At 38.1% G+C, this 21,058-nt stretch overlaps 1 protein-coding gene across 2 annotated transcripts in view; it reads right to left on the minus strand.

Moving 5' to 3' along the window:
• PRRX1 (paired related homeobox 1) overlaps window positions 1-21,058 on the minus strand; it is a 74,137-nt gene that overhangs the window by 20,915 nt on the left and 32,164 nt on the right. The gene's annotated exons all lie outside the window — the stretch shown is intronic.

Consider the following 21,058-nt stretch of genomic DNA (forward strand, 5'->3'; position numbering starts at 1 on the left):
TTTAGTGGCACTCTCAATAAGAATGTCAGATCAACGGCACCTTGAAGATGAAACCAAATTATTCATAATCTGGGCCCTATAACAAGGCCTTCCAATCAAGATCACTATTTAGCTATTAGCAAAACTAGTTTCCAATAATATCATCACTAGAATTCAAACACCTAGGATCAAATACCTCTCGGTAATTGTCTTGCACTTGTATTCGCCTATTTAAATATTTGGGAGAATTGCTCTGATTCTTTTTCCCAAATTCTTTTGTCTACAATATTCACATCAGATCTCTCTAGGTCATCTAGGCCTATGTGACAGCATTATAACCTGAATTTCATGTTATCAATTAGACAGATGTCTGCAAAAAATTCTTAGCTTCCACACCTTTTACAAGACCAATTATGAAGACCCCAGGCTACTATTTTTAATCATATAAAGGAAATCCCTCACTAAGCCAATCCCATGATTTGTTTTCTTCCCTTAGAGAAAATTCTTTCCCAGGTATAACCATGAATTCTAAATCTTTTACGCTGTTTTGTAAACCTGTTTCTTCTTGTACTGCCAAAGCCTATTTCTTCTTGTACTGCCAAACTGTGATCAAGACCAAGAATATTTTATGTTTTGCTCTTAGTATTACAACCTGCTACATAATCTCAGCAGTTCTTTGAAATCTTCCACTGTTCGTTCAAATCCCACTGACTGTCCACCATAAACCACCAACTCCCCAGACATGGGAGTAAGGGAAATGGAGAATTATAGTTTATGACAGGGAATAAATAGCTATGATGAACTGAAACGAGTCCAGCAAAAGTTTCCCAGTGAATGTTCTTGTTGTTTTTAACAAATGAAAACACCAGCTGAGATCATGTTGAAGGTGAGAAAAGACATGCAAATAACAGAGGTCCAGGGAGTCTGGATCTGGCAAATGTCCTTCAAAGTGCAAGAATAATAGAAAGAAACACGGAGTGGCCAACAGAGGCAGCTCCAGCAGCAGCCCTTCTGCTTGTCTGTCTTTGCTCACTAATCACAAAGCCTGAGCTCCCTGTTTCTCCCCAAGAATGCAGAAGAACATCACCCAGCCCGGTATCTCCAGCAGCACAAGGGGAAACATAAACACTGGGGAGTTCTACAAACGCAGGGCATCTGAAGGACCTGTGATAAACACATTTATCAGACTCTGGGCTCTGGTTGAATATACAGGAGAGAAAGCAGTGTCTTTTTATCATTGTCTTGTAAAACAACTACAGTGAAGGTTGATTTGGGAATAGGCTGTCTAAAGATCCTGATGTCCAATTGGACATTAATAGGCATCTCATTCTTTGACATTCTGAAGTGGGTAAGAGTCACCAAGCAGCATAGTAACCACAGGAGATATGGATGCATTTTTATTGAAATCATAATGTTTTAGATCTAAGATGTTTATGGTTTTTATATATGTATCAGTGATTTAATAAACTGCAAATAATGCAGTAATTGGCACTCTTTTAGTAAAGACAAGCAAAATGGCCTTGTGAACAGGTGTGGTCCTGCTTGGAATCATGAGTCATAAAATATTGGCACCCAAAACAACCCAAGAAATTGTCTAATCCAACCCTTTTACTTTACTGATGAGTTAATTGAGACCTAGAAGAACAATGTGACTTGCCCAAAATCACAATGGAAGCATGGGCCTCCCAGACATAGCCAGAAACCAGGACTCCTAATTTCATTCTACTCTTGAGTGCAAATGACAATATACACTCTGTGCATAAGAGAAACAGTAAAGCATCAGAGACATACCTGGAAACCTCCGCCCAGGGAAAACATTTATGGGAAAGATATATTTTTTCATACTACCTATTATAAATAGGGTCTGAGAAAGAGGGTCACTGTCTATCACATGTTGTTGTTCCTACCAGAGTAGCCATTAAAAAATGCAACCATTTTCATTAAGAATAGCTATTCTGATCCAGATGTTTTTACATTCTCTTTCCTCATGGCCTCTGTGAGTCTTTGCTTCATCAATTAACTTTGTGCAGGGTTATTTTAACATAGTAATACACACCCAACACTCATGTGTTTCCTTCTCCCACAGCTATACTGGCACTTCTCTTTCATTTTAGGACACGATTCAAAATCTCTGTTTCCTAAGACACATTTCTAATCTTAACTCCTGTATAAACTTGACTGATAACTCTAAGCCAGATAGATCTTCCTATTCACAAAATCCCTATACATGTTTGAGTATATCATCAAATACTTTTTTAAAATTATGGTCCAATTCTTTCTATGTAATTATTCTGTCACCTTCATGCATTCAGGTATTTCTACAGAAAAAAGACAGGGTCCCTTGATAAATTGAATGACAATAAAAGTTGAAAGAGTTAAAGGGGCAGTGTAGTCTGAAAGCAGTCCCAGATTATTAGAACCTTACTGATTCATCCAGAGTTCTAAAGGGTCATTTTAGAATCCCAATCATTCTTTTTTAATAATGCATAACAAATAATTAGGTTAGCATTATTTTGGACTGTGGATATTTTTCTCTGGCTGGAGGGCAAGCTTCTCTTTCAGATAGGTTAGTCATCAGATTTAGATAAGGTAAAAGTTTTGTGGTCTGATTCCTTTGTAAATCAGAAATTAGTCATTTGTTTTTATCTCTTGCTAGAAATGCAACTCCAGCATAAATGAGTGATTTAAACAAATTTAAGCAAGAGGTTGTAAAGAGAATGGCATTTCCCATGGATCAGGATGTCGGAATACATAGGAAGCACTTCTCAAGGAAAGAAGCCCAGGGTAGGAGACCCACTGTGTGGTCAAATACATAGGAGTTAAAGGGAACAAACCAGTCCTGCCCTTGGCTCTAGCATGATATTCATTGTGAACTCCTCTTGTGGCTGCCACAGTTGCACTAGAGGGAGGGTAGAGAAGAAAGCATGAAGTGCCATCCTCCAGCATGAGGACCTGGCAGCGTGGGGTGAGCCCTATTCATTGGTGCACTTCCCATGCTGGCTTCAGTTAACTCCAAAGTTCCTGACCCTCTTTTCCTCTGCACCCTGTGGGAGGAAACCTTGCAGATCCCAAATCCATGGTCAGCCAAATGTAATTTAAAGGTAGAGTAAAAACATATTTTAGGAATAAAATCTGAAGAAAAAAATGTGTTTCCTATGCCTTGGTCATGTCCGTTTGGGAAAAAATCTGATGCAAGAAGATAAAATGCCAGCTCCAGTAGCAGAAACCAACTACCACATCAAAGCTTGTCATCTGCCTCTCGGTTGAAAGCATGGCAGGCAAACGGATCTAAAGTGCAGCCCGCTGATCATTTTATGGGCATTGAAGAATGTTTTCAAAGGAACTTATATTGCACAACAGCTACTTACTTTAATGGGATTTGTGTGGTTCAGGCTCTGTAACCTTTGGAAAATTGAAAGAAAGTATAATTGCAAAAGCCACTAAAAACTGTTTAGTTTTTATTGCAAGGCCTATGAAAAGCAGCAGAATACAGCTGTGGCCCTCAATTGAGTTTCTTTGGTTACGCTGAGTTGTAACTGAAATTAACACAGCATCCTTGTAATATGTGCCCTGACAAATGGCACCTGGGTCACTTCACTGGAAAGACTGTTGCAATGACCAAAGCTGAGTTTAGCAGCAAGCCCACATCGTTTCTACAGCACTGTCCTTGAATGGTGTCCCAACATGGAACTCCAGGGACTGTTAGGAGTGGCCAAATCTCTGTCAATACAAATACCCAACTGTGCGGCTATTGTTCATTTCTAAGTGTATTATCACCTGTCAGACCCTGAAGTTTGTACGGTGATCTTGGAGGTGTGCATTTTTTCCTTTTCTGTGGACTTGGCATAGAACTAGTTTGTTTTTAGCCAGGTATCAGTTTACACCCTAGAAAACAGCATTAAAACCTGTAGCTCAAGTGGCTAGGGCGCCAGCCACATACGTCAGAGCTGGCGGGTTTGAATCCATCCTGGGTCCTCCAAACAACAGTGACAACTACAATCAAAAAACAGTTGGGCATTGTGGCAAGTGCCTATAGCCCCAGCTACTTGGGAGACTGAGGCAAGAGAATCAGTTAAGCCCAAACGGTTGGAGGTTGCTGTGAGCTGTGACCCCACAGCACTGTACACAGGTCGACAGCTTGAGACTCTGCCTCAAAAAAAAAAAAAAAACACCTTAAATGTAATTTGGGGAATGATACATGTTCTTTGGAGGATAAAATGCTCTGAAAGTGTGAAAGAAGCATGATTTTTGAATGGTTTTGTTATTATTATTTTCTTTTCTTTTCTTTTCTTTTTTTTATTGAATCATAGCTGTGTACATTGATATGATCATGGGGCATCATTCACTAGCTTCACAGACTGTTTACCAAGTTTCACATATACCCTTGTAAGATGCACCGCTGGTGTAATCCCACCAATCCCCTTCCCTCTACCCACCTACCCCCTCCCTCCCCTTTCTTTCCCCCTTCCCCCTATTCTTAGGTTGTAACTGGGTTATAGCTTTCATGTGAAAACCCTAAATTGTCTCATAGTAGGGCTGAGTACATTGGGTACTTTCTCTTCCATTCTTGAGATACTTTACTAAGAAGAATATGTTCCAGCTCCATCCATGTAAACATGAAAGAGGTAAAGTCTCCATCTTTCTTTAAGGCTGCATAATATTCCCTGGTGTACATATACCACAATTTATTAATCCATTCGTGGATCAATGGGCACCTGGGCTTCTTCCATGACTTAGCAATTATGAATTGGGCTGCAATAAACATTCTGGTACAAATATCTTTGTTATGACGTGATTTTTGGTCTTCTGGGTATATGCCCAGTAGAGGAATTACAGGATTGAATGGCAGATCTATTTTTAGATCTCTAAGTGTTCTCCATATCTCTTTCCAAAAGGAATGTATTAATTTGCATTCCCACCAGCAGTGCAAAAGTGTTCCCTTTTCTCCACATCCGTGCCAACATGTCTGGTCTTGGGGATTTTTGAATGGTTTTGATCAAAAAGTTGAGTCAGTGGCTCTGTGTAAAGCTACAGTGGTTTTGTGTAGACACAGCTCAAAATCTAACTCCCTCAGTGTAACCAACCCCACTGTGAAATGCAAAACACTTAAAACTATCAGTGGAATGTAATTTGCACTGATTTTGACTTGTTCATCTTATGTATTTACTTTCACCTCTCTAGGACAAATATATTTCCATAGAGCCAAAAATATCAACACAGTCAGATTACTTTATCTGCTTTAACTTTCTTCAGACATTTTTCCTAAAGGATTTCTGATCCAAACTCCCAAGGCTATCCAGCACAAAGCAAGCCTTCTCAAGCAGTTTCGTACTAGAATTCTACTTTCTTCTGAAACTATGTTGGTAATCTCCCTCATTTCCATGTGACTGTGAGTCTGTTTTAGACTGTCACTATACAGCACAATGTTTGCCCTTGTGTTTGACACTCTTATCAATGCTCAGTAAATACAAATTAATAATCAGACGTGAAGTACCTATGCTTCATGTATGATCACTAGAATTCTTACTGAATTCTAGGAAAAGGCATTATTGAACAGAGTACCTTCTCTTTAATAAAGACATAAAATTCTGACTTCAGGTGCGTAAGTTACTTCTAATTTCTCTATAGACGAATCACTGATTAACTTCATTTTACTCAATTCATTGCAGGATGCCCCCCAAAAAGTAGAAAATAAAATCTTTGTATCAGACCCAACTAACCATAACTGGGGAGGAAACACGATAAAGAGTAGAAAGGAAGCAGCTTGGAAATCAGAACAGCCTGTGTTCTCCTACAGACCCTGCACTGACTGGTCCTGCAGCCTGGGACAAGATGCTTCTCTTCCCTGAGCCTTAGTTTTCAAAACAATAAAATTAGAATGAGACCAACTATAATCCAGGGTCACCTGAGGATTTAATAATTACATAAGACACGCAGGCTGGCACATAGTAGTTATTTGGTAAGTGTTGCTGCTACTGCGGCTGCTATAATTTCCTTTTGCAAATGGCCTACTCAAAACCATGGCTGCTGTTAATTTTTTCTTCTGCGCACTGTTAGTATTTAACTGTTCAATAGGATTTCCATCACAGAATAACTAGAGAGAAAGTAAGAAAGCCTTTCAAATATGTTGAGATGGCCAAGTCAGGTTTGATGGAGATCATAACGGAACTAAGAAGCTGGAAAAATGAATAAAAGTTTTACAACTTAGCAAGAATTGAGATATGATAATAGACTGAAAATTGCACAAAGGAAGTATACAAAGGTGTTTGACCCAAAAGTACTATTTGGGAGACTTTTCTGTTGTTAGTCAATTCCTGGTTTTTGAACAAGCTAATTTTCCTTCCTAAATTCAAATTTCGAAAAGAACCAAAGTAAGTAGACTCTAGCAATCTCATTAGAAATTAGTAGAAATTTAAAATAAAATAAAATAAAAAAACCACAAGGCGGAGGAAAGGAAGGCCAAAGGCTAAAGACAGGCTATGAAAATTCAATTATTTCCCAGCATTTGCTTTGGGTTAACTAATTTGGTTGCCACATGTCTAAAAAAACAAAAGTTGGTTCATATTACTCAATATTTATTCAGTGACTTTTTATTTTGAATGTCTGAGCCCTTTGGTAAATTCTGAAAGGATAAAAAGAAACCAAGGAAGGCAAAGTTCTGGGAAAAGAGTGAGTTCCGACTGAGATTTTTAAAAGGTTTCTAAACTTGCAGTGTTCCAGGTGTGTGGTCCCCTTGGAAGTGCCTGGCATTTGACTAGGAATTTGACTGGGATGACAAACAGAGCTCTAGGTGAGGCACAGCCTCTAGCCTTCTTCTGGTGAGCTTTTTCCTTTGTAGTGAGACTGTTGTCACTTTGTTAAAGACACAGCATCAATCTTGACATTACCAGTGGAAACTGGTATGGTTATGTGAGGTGACCACCACATGTCACTTTTTTAATGATTCCTGTGAAGGAGAGGGGGTTAGAATTTTTAATGGTTTGAAAGAAAAATCTGGCAAAAACAGGTTTTAAAAAAACACTACTGAAAGCAGATGGCAATGAAGGAGATGTATGTATTAATGAGTGAGCTCAGCTCTTGGAAGGATAGAAGTAATGGAACAGGGCTTCTCTGCTTGGATAAAAAGATAATTACGAGGCATTTGAACTCTTGAAAATAGAAGCATAATTTGTATCTTCTTATAATTTTTTTGACTGTCTTGAGCTAAAAGGACAAGATGCCTATAGCAGAGAAAGCCACGAGGAATAGAGAATTAGCTTTTCATCACAACAAGAGTTAGAACTAAAGGAAATTCTGTAACACTATGTAGAGCAAATGAGTAGATCTGAAGAAGAAATTCAAGTCCCTCTGAGTTGTTATTCTGCTCTTGGATACCAAATCCATCTGAAGACAGAAACATGCTAAAATGGTAAACATCAAAAGCGTTATATTTTAAAATACTGTTTAGGTGAAGCGAAATTCTCTTTATAGAACAGAAATTAAAATTTTCTTTAAAGAACAAGGAAAGTCAAAGTGGAGTGGAAATAGTGGCTTGAAACTTGACATTACATTTCAGGATTTCAGTTTTCTTACCTGTAAAATAGGCTGTTGTCTTAGCACAGGCTGCCATAACAAAATACTATAGATTGGGTGGCTTAAACAACAGAAATGTATTTTTCACAGTTTGAGAGGTTGGAAGTCTCAGGACCTGAGGGCTGGCCTATTTAGTTCCAGGAGTGGGCCTATTTCCCGGTGTGCAATAGCTGCCTTCTTACTGTATCCTCACATGGGAGAGAAAGAGAGAGAAAAGAGAGAACATACCTGAGCAAGCTTTCTGGTCTTTCCTCATAAGGCCACTAATTCCATCATGAGGACCCCACCCTCATGACCTCATCTAAACCTAATTACCTCCCAAAGGCCTCACCTTTGAATAGTATCGCATTAGGGATTATAGGTTGTTAAATATGAATTTGGAGAAACACTCAATCCATAATTCCTTTAAGATATAAATGATAAATATAATTTTAAATGATATAAAATGCCACAACTATTTATACAGATTTCCTTATATTTTGATTTAAAATATATTATGTATTAGGTATTATGGAACAATTGTGGAGATGACTCTGAATCGGTAATGAGGAGGATGGGATTCTAATTCAGGGAAGTTACTGAGTCTGTGATGTTAGCCTGTGGTGTCCTAATTGGCACAATTAGAGGTTGGACAATGACACAAAGACCTCTTTTAAATCCATCGCCTTGGAGTTATAAGATTGTTTTTATATTTCCAATACCTAGCTCAAAAGAAAACTTTCATTGATTGTTTATGGTGATAATTGAATTATGTCATTTTGGTGATGGCAGTGGTGATGGTGATGGCATTTTTTTGGTTTTGTTTTTTCAACAAAAACTCAGACAAAATTGTATATATCAGATGCAAGCTGTCCAATAATTACTAGGCCTGGGGAAAGCTGGGTGATTAACAAATCTCTCCATGCCCCAAACACTCTGGAGAAATAATGCTCCAAATTGGAATCAATGTGAATCTTTAGAAGGAACTGGTTCACCTATAACCACAGACTAGAGAAAGAAGAAACCTAAGAGGTTTCTAAGAAACAGCTATTCTATCTTCTAAATTTGTTAAAAAGAAAAAAAAATAGAGTAACTAACATGCGTCTTCTCTTTCCCCTACCATCCTTGAATTCCTGACCATGGGTTAGGTGGCATTAGCCTTGCTGCAGACACTGTGTATATCAATCATATCAAGCTAATTTCAAAATTGGTGCAACAAACAATGGTCACACTCAAGCTATCACCTTATTTATTCATTTGAACAAATATCTATAAGTAGCCACTATATGCCAGACAAAGAGAGGCTCTGAGTATAGACAGACGTTAGTATGTAGCCTGCTCTTCATAAGATTTGATAATAGAAGTCACAAACATATGAAAATTAAAGTCATAGTTGAGAAAAGATATTCCAGCAGACTCAGTGGCCATAAGAGCTACGGATGGGCTAGGAAGGAGGACAGAGATACCAAGTGTGTACCAGGTCAGAAAACACAGCATGAGCCTCTTCTGCCATGCTTGAAGTTCAGCATCCCCTTTTCAGATGACTTATTATTTGTTACTCCATTAACATCACTCTAGTTGCCCTGCTGATGGTGGTAAAAATATTTCTTTGTCTTTCATTTAGATTTTTCTTTGACCATGTCTTTCTTTGCTTTACACACATCCCACCTAAGCTTCACCCATATCCACTGACTTTTTCTATTTATGGTTTCTTCTCCTCTTGCAAATCCCAGCTTATCTGCCAGCTCCTTGCAGGAATATTTTCTGATCAATAACCAGAAATAGACTTCTCGTTGTTCTCCATCCAGCATCGTAAGCATCTGCACTTTAACACTTAACAACAATCTGTACTTATATATGGTGATTGTTTCACACTAGAATACAGCTTTATGAGGGCAGGCATCTTGTCTGACTTAACCGTGATAATCTAGCATCTGGCATTGGTGCCTGGCACATTTTAAGCACATTTTCTAAGAATAACTGAATGAATAGGTTGAACTGTGCTTGACGAAAATGTTTTCTACACATTATCAGTCGATTCACACTTCGCCACCAAACATGACAGCTCTTTCAGAGATCAGTTTCTATCATATGGTCTTGACACACAAATTTTCCTGTGATAAAGGCTTCTTGCGTCTCTGTAAGGCATATAAATTCCAGGATTTCATGCACCTTCTTTGTGTATGACTTTGCATCAGTAATTATGCTGTGAGCCTTCAAGGCAGATGAACATATTGTGTAGAGAAGAACCCTGTTCTTGTTAGTAACCATCAAAAAATGTTTGGCTTTGGGGCGGTGCCTGTGGCTCAGTTGGTAAGGCGCCGGCCCCATATACCGAGGGTGGCGGGTTCAAACCCGGACCCGGCCAAACTGCAACCAAAAAATAGCCGGGCGTTGTGGCGGGCGCCTGTGGTCCCAGCTACTCAGGAGGCTGAGGCAAGAGAATCGCTTAAGCCCAGGAGTTGGAGGTTGCTGTGAGCTGTGTGTGGCCACGGCACTCTACTGAGGGCCATAAAGTGAGACTCTGTCTCTACAAAAAAAAAAAAAAAAATGTTTGGCTTTGATAATGATGACACATAAGGGAATTATTGACCATCTTGTTCCCAGCAAAGACATGACCTGGTACAGTTATTTCAATGTTCTAAAACACATATGTTTAGCTTTAGGTTATATTTTCTTCTAGTTAGTCATTTCTAGTCACTTTGTTTTCTGTTGCCTTTCACTGGCAAAAGAGCTAGGGCAAAAGCCTGGCTAATTCACTCTCCAGCATGCAGGAGTATTACTGCCTGTCAACCACACCTAAACCTTAATTACACGGTGATTTCCTCTGCAGGGATATGTGACTGTTTTAACTAGTAAGGAAGCTAATGCACTAAGGTCATATGAGGGAAAAAAGTGTTAAATTTGGGTAAAACATCCAAAAATCCATGTGGAATAATCTTATTCCATTGAATCATGTCCCTTGTTGTTGAATGGCTCTAATGAAGTCCATGTTAATAGGTGATTCGGTCTGCCTGGAGTGGAAATCTATGAGTAATCTATGTGTCACTGTGACTCATGTCATGGTCACCACTTCCAAGTCCCCATCATCTAAAAGCTGGTGAGAGGAGTTCATACTGCTAAACTCATAACAGGAAGAAGCCAGGATAAAGAGAAGACCTCATGAAAAGGTTTGTAGATTCAAAATAAAATGATAACTAGAAAAGGAGAGATAACCAAGAATGAGGACGATGACTCCTTAGTCATCACCTGGTTATTCCTTTCCTTGGCATCTATTTCCAATGGGCTTTCAACAACAATTACAAACATTTCTTTCCCCATATCCTTGGATCTTTTCCCAAATTCCTCCTATTTTTAAATTAGGAGGGATTTGTCCCCAACTTATAAATTGCTGTTAAGAAAGGACTTTGATAGCAATATGTTGGACCAAAAGCAAAAACAAACCCGACAGAATAGTGGTTGATTTCCACTACAAGACTGTTCCACAAACACTGACAGAACTTCCATTTGCTGGCTTTCTTATTTCTTCTCTACCTCTCTGTTATTCTGCTTAATGAGACCCAGGGTTTAAAGATATGGTTAACTTAATCAGAAGTTGGCACCTTTAAAATAAACATTTTAGGAAAAAACTTGAAGATCTAATGAACTCAATAGACTCTTATAGAAAACATGTGCTTATTGAGTAGACAGGAGAAAATATTTTGGGAAATCAGATTTCCAAACATGGTATTTACCACACATCGGTTAAAGAAAGTGTCTACCTGGTGACTGATTTGGGCACCCTAAGCTGCATTTTAAATGTTTTATCTAGCTGAAGAGAGAGTTACTTAAAACTCTGGCTATTTTACTGTATTTTGCAGACCCCTGCCGGGCTCTTTCACTTTGTTCTGTTTGGTTATTTCTATACTAGGACTTTCTAGTGGTCGTGATCACACCTCCCTCGATAATGTCCTTAACCTTTTTCCTTTACTACAGATCTGTTGGTCCGAGGGGAAGCTTCTTGGCTAGAAGGATTGTTAGGGTTTTCTTTCTCAGCGACTTCCAGTTTTAGCACCAGTCCCAGTCCTCCCAAGGCCAAGTGGTATGGAGGGTCTCCAACCACTAAGCCTAGATAGTCATCAAGTGATACCGGTATAGGTAACTTCTTGACTGAGAGAGCCCATTTTTTTAATACCAAAGCTTATCTCTAATTATAGCCACAGACCAGTTTCACACGACAGTAATTTCGTGCACTTTCCTACATTTTTAGCAATCTAATATTGGTAAAAAAATTTTCATAGAAATTTATGAGAAGACAACTTTATATAATGGGGTAGAGAGGAACTCCAGTGGGTTAGAAGTCACCCCACATTCTCATTCTGTCTCTGGCCCTGGAAAGTCATGCAATCTTAAAAGTGTAACTTTGCCAGAACCATAACATGCAACAATCTTCTCCTGTTCTGAAGACTGTCTGTTTGCTTTAGTTGTAGTGCCCTTATCTGAGCAGAAGCTTTTTAGCTTGATCAAATCCCAGTTATTTATTTTTGGTATTTGCTATACTTGATATTGAATCATCATATCAAGTCCTCAGATTGTACCCCATAAATGTATACAGTTATGATCTTAATCAAAAATACTTTAAAATTTAAAAAGAAAAACAGAAAAGAAGAATATAACTTTGCCAAACTGGTTTCTATTTCTATTACTGTCAAAAAGTGGCATAGTGTTAGATTATATTTAATAACTCTTTCTGATTTTAAATTACAAATGCTTCTTCAAGTACTTGACCAATACAGCAAAGAGGTGCATAGTAAAGAATAATATATAAATGTACTAATTATCTCCAATTTTACAATCTATGGATTTAACAGCAGATTAACTAGATATTGCACAGGTCCATGCGTGCACCTTTCTGTAGTAACTTCTGCAGTGTGTTTAATGTTTTAAATAACATTAGTGATGATATTTGCAACTACCAGTTATTTCAATATTGCATGAATGCTTATTTTCCTTTAAATAATTTTTAATTTTTTTCTTTTCTCATGGAGACAGGATCTCACGCTGTTGCCCAGCCTGGAGAGCAGTGGCACAATCACACACTCATAACTCACTGCAGACTTGAACTCCTGGGCTCAGGAGATCCTCCTGCCTCAGCCTCCCAAAGTTCTGGGAATACAGGTGTGAGCCACAGTGCCCTGCCTCTTTCATTTTATACATTTTTTAAAGAAAATCATCCTATTTAGTAGGTATTCGAACATTTAACAGAAGAACAAAGATGAAAAACTATTTTATAAAGTTCTAGGGTTTTCAAATAATCTAACTTTTAAGCTTGGGGGACATAATTTCTTATGAAATGTCTTTGTGTGTGCATGAGTACCTACATGAGTGCATGTGTGACTTAGCTCAGAGAATTCTAAGTGGAACTGAACAGTGGCGCCATAAACACGAGTAGTAGAAGCAGATTCAATTGTCCTCCGTGGAAAGGCACAACCTGTTGTGCTGTGAAAGATTTATGTGCAAATGTACTCTGCATAGCCTAGAGCAGCAGAGACCTGTCATTGCTGCCTAGTCCAGTACTGACTATATCTGGTAATTCACGTTGACATATTAGTTTCTACTAGAAGCTTGCAGACAATGACTCACATGACATTACTACTAGCTGGAATTAGCTATAAAATATCTTTTTCAATAGATATTTCAGATGTTTAAAATTTAAATAAACCAAGGCACAATATGTAAAGTTCCAAGTGAAGCCAGTTGCCAAATTATGCTGGTTGGCACAACCAAGTACTGGATAAAAGGGGTCTTCGATTGCTGCATAATGCAAACTTGAGGAAAGGGAGAGGAAGAAAAGTGGCAAGAAAAAAGAAACGAGGTGCCTTAAAGATGAATCACTAAGGATGTCCTTCCATTAAACTGAGTGCACACTCTGAGACTACCCCACTAGGATTCAAGTTATATGTGTACCTTTGGAACCATTTGCTTCAAAGTCCAGACCAAAGCCACTAGGTAAGTTTTATGGGTCCCTCTAGAAAAGCAGTTTCTTGTCAGGGCTGAAAAAATAATGGCCCAAAGCATCCAGTAACAACAAAAGCTAGGCCTGTTAGATTCCAAGCTGATGCCTCTTCCAAAAGGAGAGGATCCAGAAGAACAATTTATTCTCCAGACTGAGCGTGGAATGTTTAAAATTAGGAAAAATTTGGGTTATAGTCTGTTACACACAGGGCACAGATCTGTTGGGGAAAATCTATTTACCATTTTATTTGTTTCAACAAAGACCACCCTAAAGTTGTGTTTCTCTGAGATCATCATTTGCGGAGCCTAAGGACAGGAGACAGGAAGATGTATGTCACTGGCTTTCCAAAGTATATCTTGCTTCTCAAAGTTCCTTACAGCTGAGAAGGCGAGTTTGCATATAGCTATATACAATGACAGCAATGACCAATGGCCAATAAATCAATTACATCTTACTACACTACTTAACCAATGGATATGATAAATATTTGTAGTGTGTTTTTTGTGGCCTCAAGCCAAAAAGCGAACCCCAGCCTAGAGAATTTTGAACCTTGGAAGAATAACTAGAAATCTGTATTTCCAACTTTATTCCCAGTGCAGTTGGAGAGAACAGAATTCTGTGAGAGACACTGTAATTATGTTCATAACTTCTAAGAGTTGAGAGGCTGCCTTTATATAGATCTTTCCTCCAAAGATCATAAAACACCTCCTGTATGTTATTTCATGTGTATTCCAAATGTCTTTATGGCATAACAAAAGAGCACTTAATAAAATTTTAAACCCAAAATGTATTAATTTAATACATTTTAATAAAACTAAGCAAAGTCACATTTATATAATTTAGTATACAAGGGAAATCAATGTTTAGTTCTACTTTAGAATTAAAAAATAGTCAGTGTGCAAGTTGATTATTTTTACCTTTAATTGAAATTTTCATTTTTTTTTGCTTTCCACAGCTCCTCTAAACCACATTAATTATTCTTTTTTCTTAACTCTGAGCAAGTGCTTGAGTCCTACAATTTAGCACATGGATGTATATTTTCAAATTGTCATCTTTGTTTTCTATGTACTTCAGTCTCAACCAGCTACTCAGAAAGGAGGGCTCCTGTGAACTGGGAATGACACTATCTAAAAGACAGAGCCCTGAGGGCCTCCTGGATCACCTTTTCAACAAACTCACTCTCCCTGATCTCCAGTTTCTTGACTAACAAAAGAAAAAAAAAAAGTCCTAAATGTCTTTTAAATCTCTTAAAGGGTTGTCGTAAAGTTCAAACAAGATGATTTTTCTAAAAACACTATGCATACAAAACATTATTATTTTATGCGTAATGAGAGTAGAGATAACATTTTATGCTTTTCTTATATACCTTCCAGGATCTAATGCAATGTTGAATCAGTCCAAGTAAGCACTTAATAACTATTTCTTAATAACAAATAATAGTACTTACTATTTACTAAGAACCACTGTTAAGTGCTTTATATGGACAATTTCGTATTTCACTACCAAAGATAATATTACTGTTATCTGTCTATTGCAGATGAAGAAACCAAAGCCTAAGGAGCTGGGCATCCTGGCCCAGGGCACACAGCTGACACCTGGTTGTTTGGCTACAGAGCCCAAGTTCTGAAACAATTTACTCTATTTGACATCCATAGAACCAATGATCTTGAAAGAATTCAGAGACTATAAAAAAAAAATTCTTCTCTAAAAACTATTAAGTAGAAGAACTTTCAAAAAGTAGTTATAATTTGTGAAAGAATGTCGGGTATCATTTTAACCTAGAAATCTAAATAAATAAATAGACCAGCTTCTTGACACGATTGAGTTGCAATGATAGGATTTTTGTAAGGGTTATATTTTTCCGAGAAATGCTTCTGAGCATTTGAGTTGGCTTATTTCTATTCTTCTTCTAATCAACTCGTTATAAATCCTTCTCAGAATCGTGGGAGCATAAATCTGATTATGTGCGAGGCCAATGACAACAAGATAATTGCATAGATCTCCTACCCATCCACTCCACTCACCATCATAAATCACGGAACTGTCACAACCTCAGCTTTCTGGAATCCCCAAGTTGTTTGAAATACTCTGCTATTGCCATTTATGGGAGTGCCATATTATACTGCCTTTGTTTTAAGTGCTATAAAAATAAAATTGAAAATTTAAGTGTTTACCCTTCAGAAGGTGCTAATAAGATCCAACAGCAGAAATCATAAGAAAACTAATCAAAATGTGATATCTTGGTGCATCCCTGGCCAAAGGCCTGAATCTAAGGAAATTTTAGCCCCACACTTAAGAAATTAAGTTAAGTAGTTTTCTTTTTAGTGCTTTTGTGATGGAAATTGCATTGGTTAGCAGAAAGGTGGATCTGCTTTTCCCTCACATACACCCATAGTACTGTATTGCCAAGTCCATAGGAAGGAGCCTGGCAAATCCTGGTAAAAGTTCTTCCAAGTGTAGAGTGGAGTTGTGGTTATGCAAATTGGGGTAGAGGGCAGGAAAAGCTAGTTAATGGATGCAAAATTACAACGAGATAGAAGGAATATGTTCCAATGCTCTATAGCACTGTAGGGTGACTACAATTAACAATAATTTTCAGATAGCTAGAAAAGAGGATTTTGAATATCCCCAACACATGGAAATGTTGGTTGAAGTGGTAGATAGCTAACTACCGTGATTTGATCACCTCACACCATATACACTGTAATCCATAAATATGTACCATTATTATATGTCAATTAAAAATAATAACAATAATAATAATAATAAATAAGATCTATTTCCTGCCCCAAGTCTTAGACATTTGCAAAACTTGTGGTTGGAGCATTCTCTCCGTTGAATCTCCTTTTGAATCTCTTTTTACTTAAGAAAAAAAAAATTTCTTCTACTTCTTAATAGTTTTTAGGAAGGAAATATTATAACTCCTGAATTTTTAATTCTTCAACAAAGCAAGCAAAGCATTTGGCCTGGGTAGAGATGAAATGATCTTATGCCCACAAATTAAGATGAGTTTATGACCAAGGCTTATATGATCCTCTAAGCCATAGAGTTTAAATTAAGTTGCGGTGAGAAATCACCATTTAGATTTCCTATCTTGTGTTTTCTTTCAGTTTAATGGAACATATGTTTTATTAAACAACTACTTGCAGGTGAGTATGAAAGGGCACTGGTCTCCCACCCTCCCCCTTCCCTCACAGTTTAGTGAGAAAAACAGATACATAACCAAGCGAACATCAAAAAACGAGTTAAGTAAAATAATGGAGGATATATACTATACAAAGTTGTGGTACAAAACAAGGATTGACGAACTGTACCTTTTTAATGGATGAGGTAACAGAAAAGAGCCACAGAAAAAGAGGAACTAATTGCACTAGATTTTGGAGGAAAAATACACACTTTGACCAGTGGAGAAAGACTATTTGTAATGGACAGAGTAGGGTGATAAAAGGCAGTGTTACTCATTCCTAATAGTGGATTTTCAGCTCATTTATTCCTCACAACAGCCCTGTGAAGAACTGTGTCAGTGTCCTAATTTTTAGAGGTTCAGAAAAGTAGACCTCTCAAGAATGCAGTGCTGGTAAGTGATCCCATCATGAGTCCCCTGTGTCACCTCCACTGAGCATTTGAGAGCAGAAGAAAGATGAAGTTGCAGGGAAGGACCTTTTACAACATGCTGAGGCTTTTGGACTTTATCCTCCAGTGCAGGGAAGTGGGGGATGGGTTTTCAGAAGGGGGTTGGGTGGCAGGAGAGGGCTTATGTTGCAGGTAGCATCCTGGTAACTACATAGGAATAGACATTGATGCTTTATAAATTCAGAAAGGCAAGACTAATAATAAGGCCTATCCTGCTACTTTTTTATTATTATTTCAGAATACTGCGGAGGTACCAAGGTTTTGGCTACCTGAATTGTTTTTGTACAGTTTGAGTCAAAGACACCTGGTAGGTGTGATTTTACTCCTCCCCTCCTCCTCACCTACCCGCTTGATTTCCATTGAGTTTTACTTCCATAGGTGCATATGAGCGCTGATCACTTAGTTCCAATTTAATAATGAGTACATGTGTTGTTTGCTTTTCCATTCCTGTGATACTTCACTTAGAATGGTCTCCAGTTCTATCCTGGCTGTTACAAAAGTTACTAGTTCATCTTTTTTTTTTTTAATGGCTGAGTAGTGCATCTTCTTACTTTTAATGGTTAGGAAGCTCAAGGCCTCTCTGATTCCTAAACTTCTATGATAGTATCTCTGTCATCTTCCACTTTCTTCCCTGTCAAAATCTGTTTTTACCTCTCCTAACCCTCTTTGTTCCAATCTATGTAGTATATGTTTATCCAAGTAACTAAAGAAGCAAAGCACAAATTCAGGACACAAGAGCACGTGATTTTTTTTTAAGTACAGGAAAGCTCTTAAGGACTTTCTAAACTTTCCAAACATATACTACTGTATATCCTAAAGGTTCCTCCACCTCCCATATTAGAACCTGCTTCCCACCTGTGCCTTCACCCCCAACATCTCACCTGTAGCCGGCTGAACTTCCTGGGATTCCAGGAAACCTCATTAGAAGCAACCTGGTTCACACACAAAAAAATGATTTCCAAAAGCATAAAATCAGATATGGAAATTTATTTGCTTAAAAAGTTGACCATAGGGTATTTTTAAGTTGTTAAGCCCACGTGTAAATTTAAATATGGATATATACATACATATGTATAAAAACCCTCGAAATCAATCTCTGTGTACACTGAAATGCCTTGGTGTTCCTCAGTGGATTTCTGTGTGGCTTTGTTTCGTTTTTAAAGGCAGTGATCTCAGTTTAAATTCAAGCAAGCCGGTCTCCCTCCCAGCCCACTGGAGGCCTATTCCTCTTCTTTTTACCATCCTACAGCCCCATTTAGTCTTTCCCCTCTGTCTTGAGGTACACAGACTCTTGGGGAACCTCTTCCCCAATGCCACTGCCTGTAGTAGAGTTTTGTGGGACCTGTTTCTAGAGTCACCTCCTTACCATGTATTTATCTGGAAGATCTGTATGCAAACTAGAGCTCCTGAATGGAACAAAGAAACACGGGACACACACTGAAAAACTCAATTCTTACTTCAAAGAATCAAACATGTACCGCTCTGAAAAGGTTTTGGAAAAGAATCAAAATTAAAAGTAAAAAGTAAATAGACAAACACATAAATAAATGCCTTCTGAATGTTTGCCGGAGAAACAGAAAAGTCTTTTCCACAAGAAAAGTCCTCTCTGTACTGAAATTGGCAGCTGGACGGCTTAAGCATTTATCTCCCGCACAGAAAGTGCTCAGTCAGGCAAGCTGTGACTAACAATAAGCTGAAAAACACACCACAGACTTCCACTGTATTTTATTTGGCAGAGAGAAATTATTCCTCAGCACAAAGTATTTGCAACTGGCATCGGTTAAACAAGAAATTACAACCTTTAAAAGCTCTATTTATCATTAGCTGCAAAAGTGCAGACTTCACCGTCAATTACTCTGACAAAGGATTATAGACCATCAACACCGCACGCGGGGTAACAACAATCTTGGCGGCCAAAGGGCCCTGCTGAAGGGAGGATTAGAAAGTTAATAGCCAGGGGCCTCTTCTCCAGTGACTCCCTCAACCCTTCCTCACCCACCCCCTGCCCCTTCACGGGCTGACTCCCATCTCTAGCATGCCGTCTCCCTTCACCTCATCTAGCAGGGGCTGGGGCACCAGCGGGCTTTCAGCAGAAAGACATGGTCCTGGTGCAACAGTTAATGCTTATGCATCACTGGCCAAATAAAGTCAGCAGCCACTTTACTCCATTTCTGCTCTGCATGTGTTCTGTGGGTGAAAAGGGAAATTACAATCTCGATTTCTGAAAGCTAAAGAAATACTATGGTGTTCTTCCTCTCAGCTACTTCGAGAGGCTAAATAGTCAGAAAAAATGGGGGATTTTAATAAGCAGAAAGTCTCCTCAATGATTCTAAAACAACCTCTGAGACCCTCAGTGGTGTCCACGCGGTCTCGGAAGAAGCCTTTGCGCATTGCACTGAGGCATTAACCCATCTTTAAATGATTTCATGTCTTAGGAACAGAAAAACAAGGGGATGTTTTTGTTTTCCAGTCTTTAAATTTAAATAATAAAGGAAGTTTTTCTTTTCAAGTGGTTATATAATATAATGGTAAGAAATCTCTCTCAAGAAATAAACCTATATATTCTTATTTAACTTTGACTTTCTGAAGCAGTATGAAGTAATTAGCAGGGTTTCTGTGACTGTGTTGTAAGTGAGTTTGAATGGTCTTGGAGTTTCCTCTCAGAGGCACAAGACTTACTGGTTAATATTAGTCTCATCAATACCTGTGTGTTTTTTGGCTATATATGAATGTTAACAAAGTTAATCATTCATGAGAATGAAGTAAAATATCATAAATCGACCTCTTATATATGGCTCGACCCAGAGTGTTCCATAAATGATGATGACCTTGGAGATGATGTTGATAAAGATGATGGTGATGGAGAGTAGTATTTGGTATTAAAAGTTATATGGTATAAAGGCTTTTTAATGATATGAAAGACACAGCAATTGATACATAATTTTTTTAAAGAACCCAGTTACAAAAAATGGTATATTCTTAACTATATAAAACACTATTCCGTGAAAAAGACTGAAAGAAAATAAAGTGTTGGAAGTGTTCACCTCTGAGGATGCAATGATGGACATGTTTTTTCTTATCTTCCTTTCATCTCTAATTTTCTATAATGAGTTAATCTTACATGTTATTATTAGAAAAACACAGACAAGGTCAACACAGGTAAGGAAAACAATCAAACAAAAATATGACACTTGGAAGATGATTATGAATTGATAAGCTTTTGCACTTGCAACATTAATAACTGGTCAGGGGAGACCATTGTTCTCCCTTTACAGTAAAGTAACTGAAGTTGGAGGAGATTTAATGGTTTTCCCAGTGGATATTAGTTCCATGGCATAGCCAAAACTAAGACATGGCTTGTCTCACTTTTGGACCTCCATTTCTTTTGGCTGCCTCCTGCCCGAAGAGCGTGTGCAGGCCTGTTCACATTCCGTATCTTTTCCAGTTAATGTATGTTTAAGGAGTGGGCCTATTCATGTGTAAGGCCCCTAATCTCTCCAGATTAGAGAGTGTTCCTTTACATTTGGTCTGCTACATTCATAAAAACTATCATAGGGCTATCGCTTGTAGATGACCTTCTCCAAAAATCACAGGGGGTTGGATAGCTTTATTTAGCTCTATTAAGTTCAAAGAATGTGCCAGGCAGATTCGTAGTCCAAAAATAATCTCCTTTTATTGGTGCTCTAAATTAACTCACGGAGGCGTGCGCCGAGTTAAATTAAAGCTTTCATACAGCAAGGCCCAGGGATTTTTACTGAGTGGTAAACGTTTTCTCTCTCTGTGAGAACTTTACTGTTTCCTTCCTCTAAAAGAGGCTCTGCTTAGAGGCAAAGAAAGTAGCTCAAAGCAGATCTGCAAGAATTCATTTTATTTGACAAAGACTCTTAGTATAAGCCCCCA

This window comes from Nycticebus coucang, chromosome 10 (assembly GCF_027406575.1).
Source record: "Nycticebus coucang isolate mNycCou1 chromosome 10, mNycCou1.pri, whole genome shotgun sequence".
Classification (NCBI taxonomy): domain Eukaryota; kingdom Metazoa; phylum Chordata; class Mammalia; order Primates; family Lorisidae; genus Nycticebus; species Nycticebus coucang.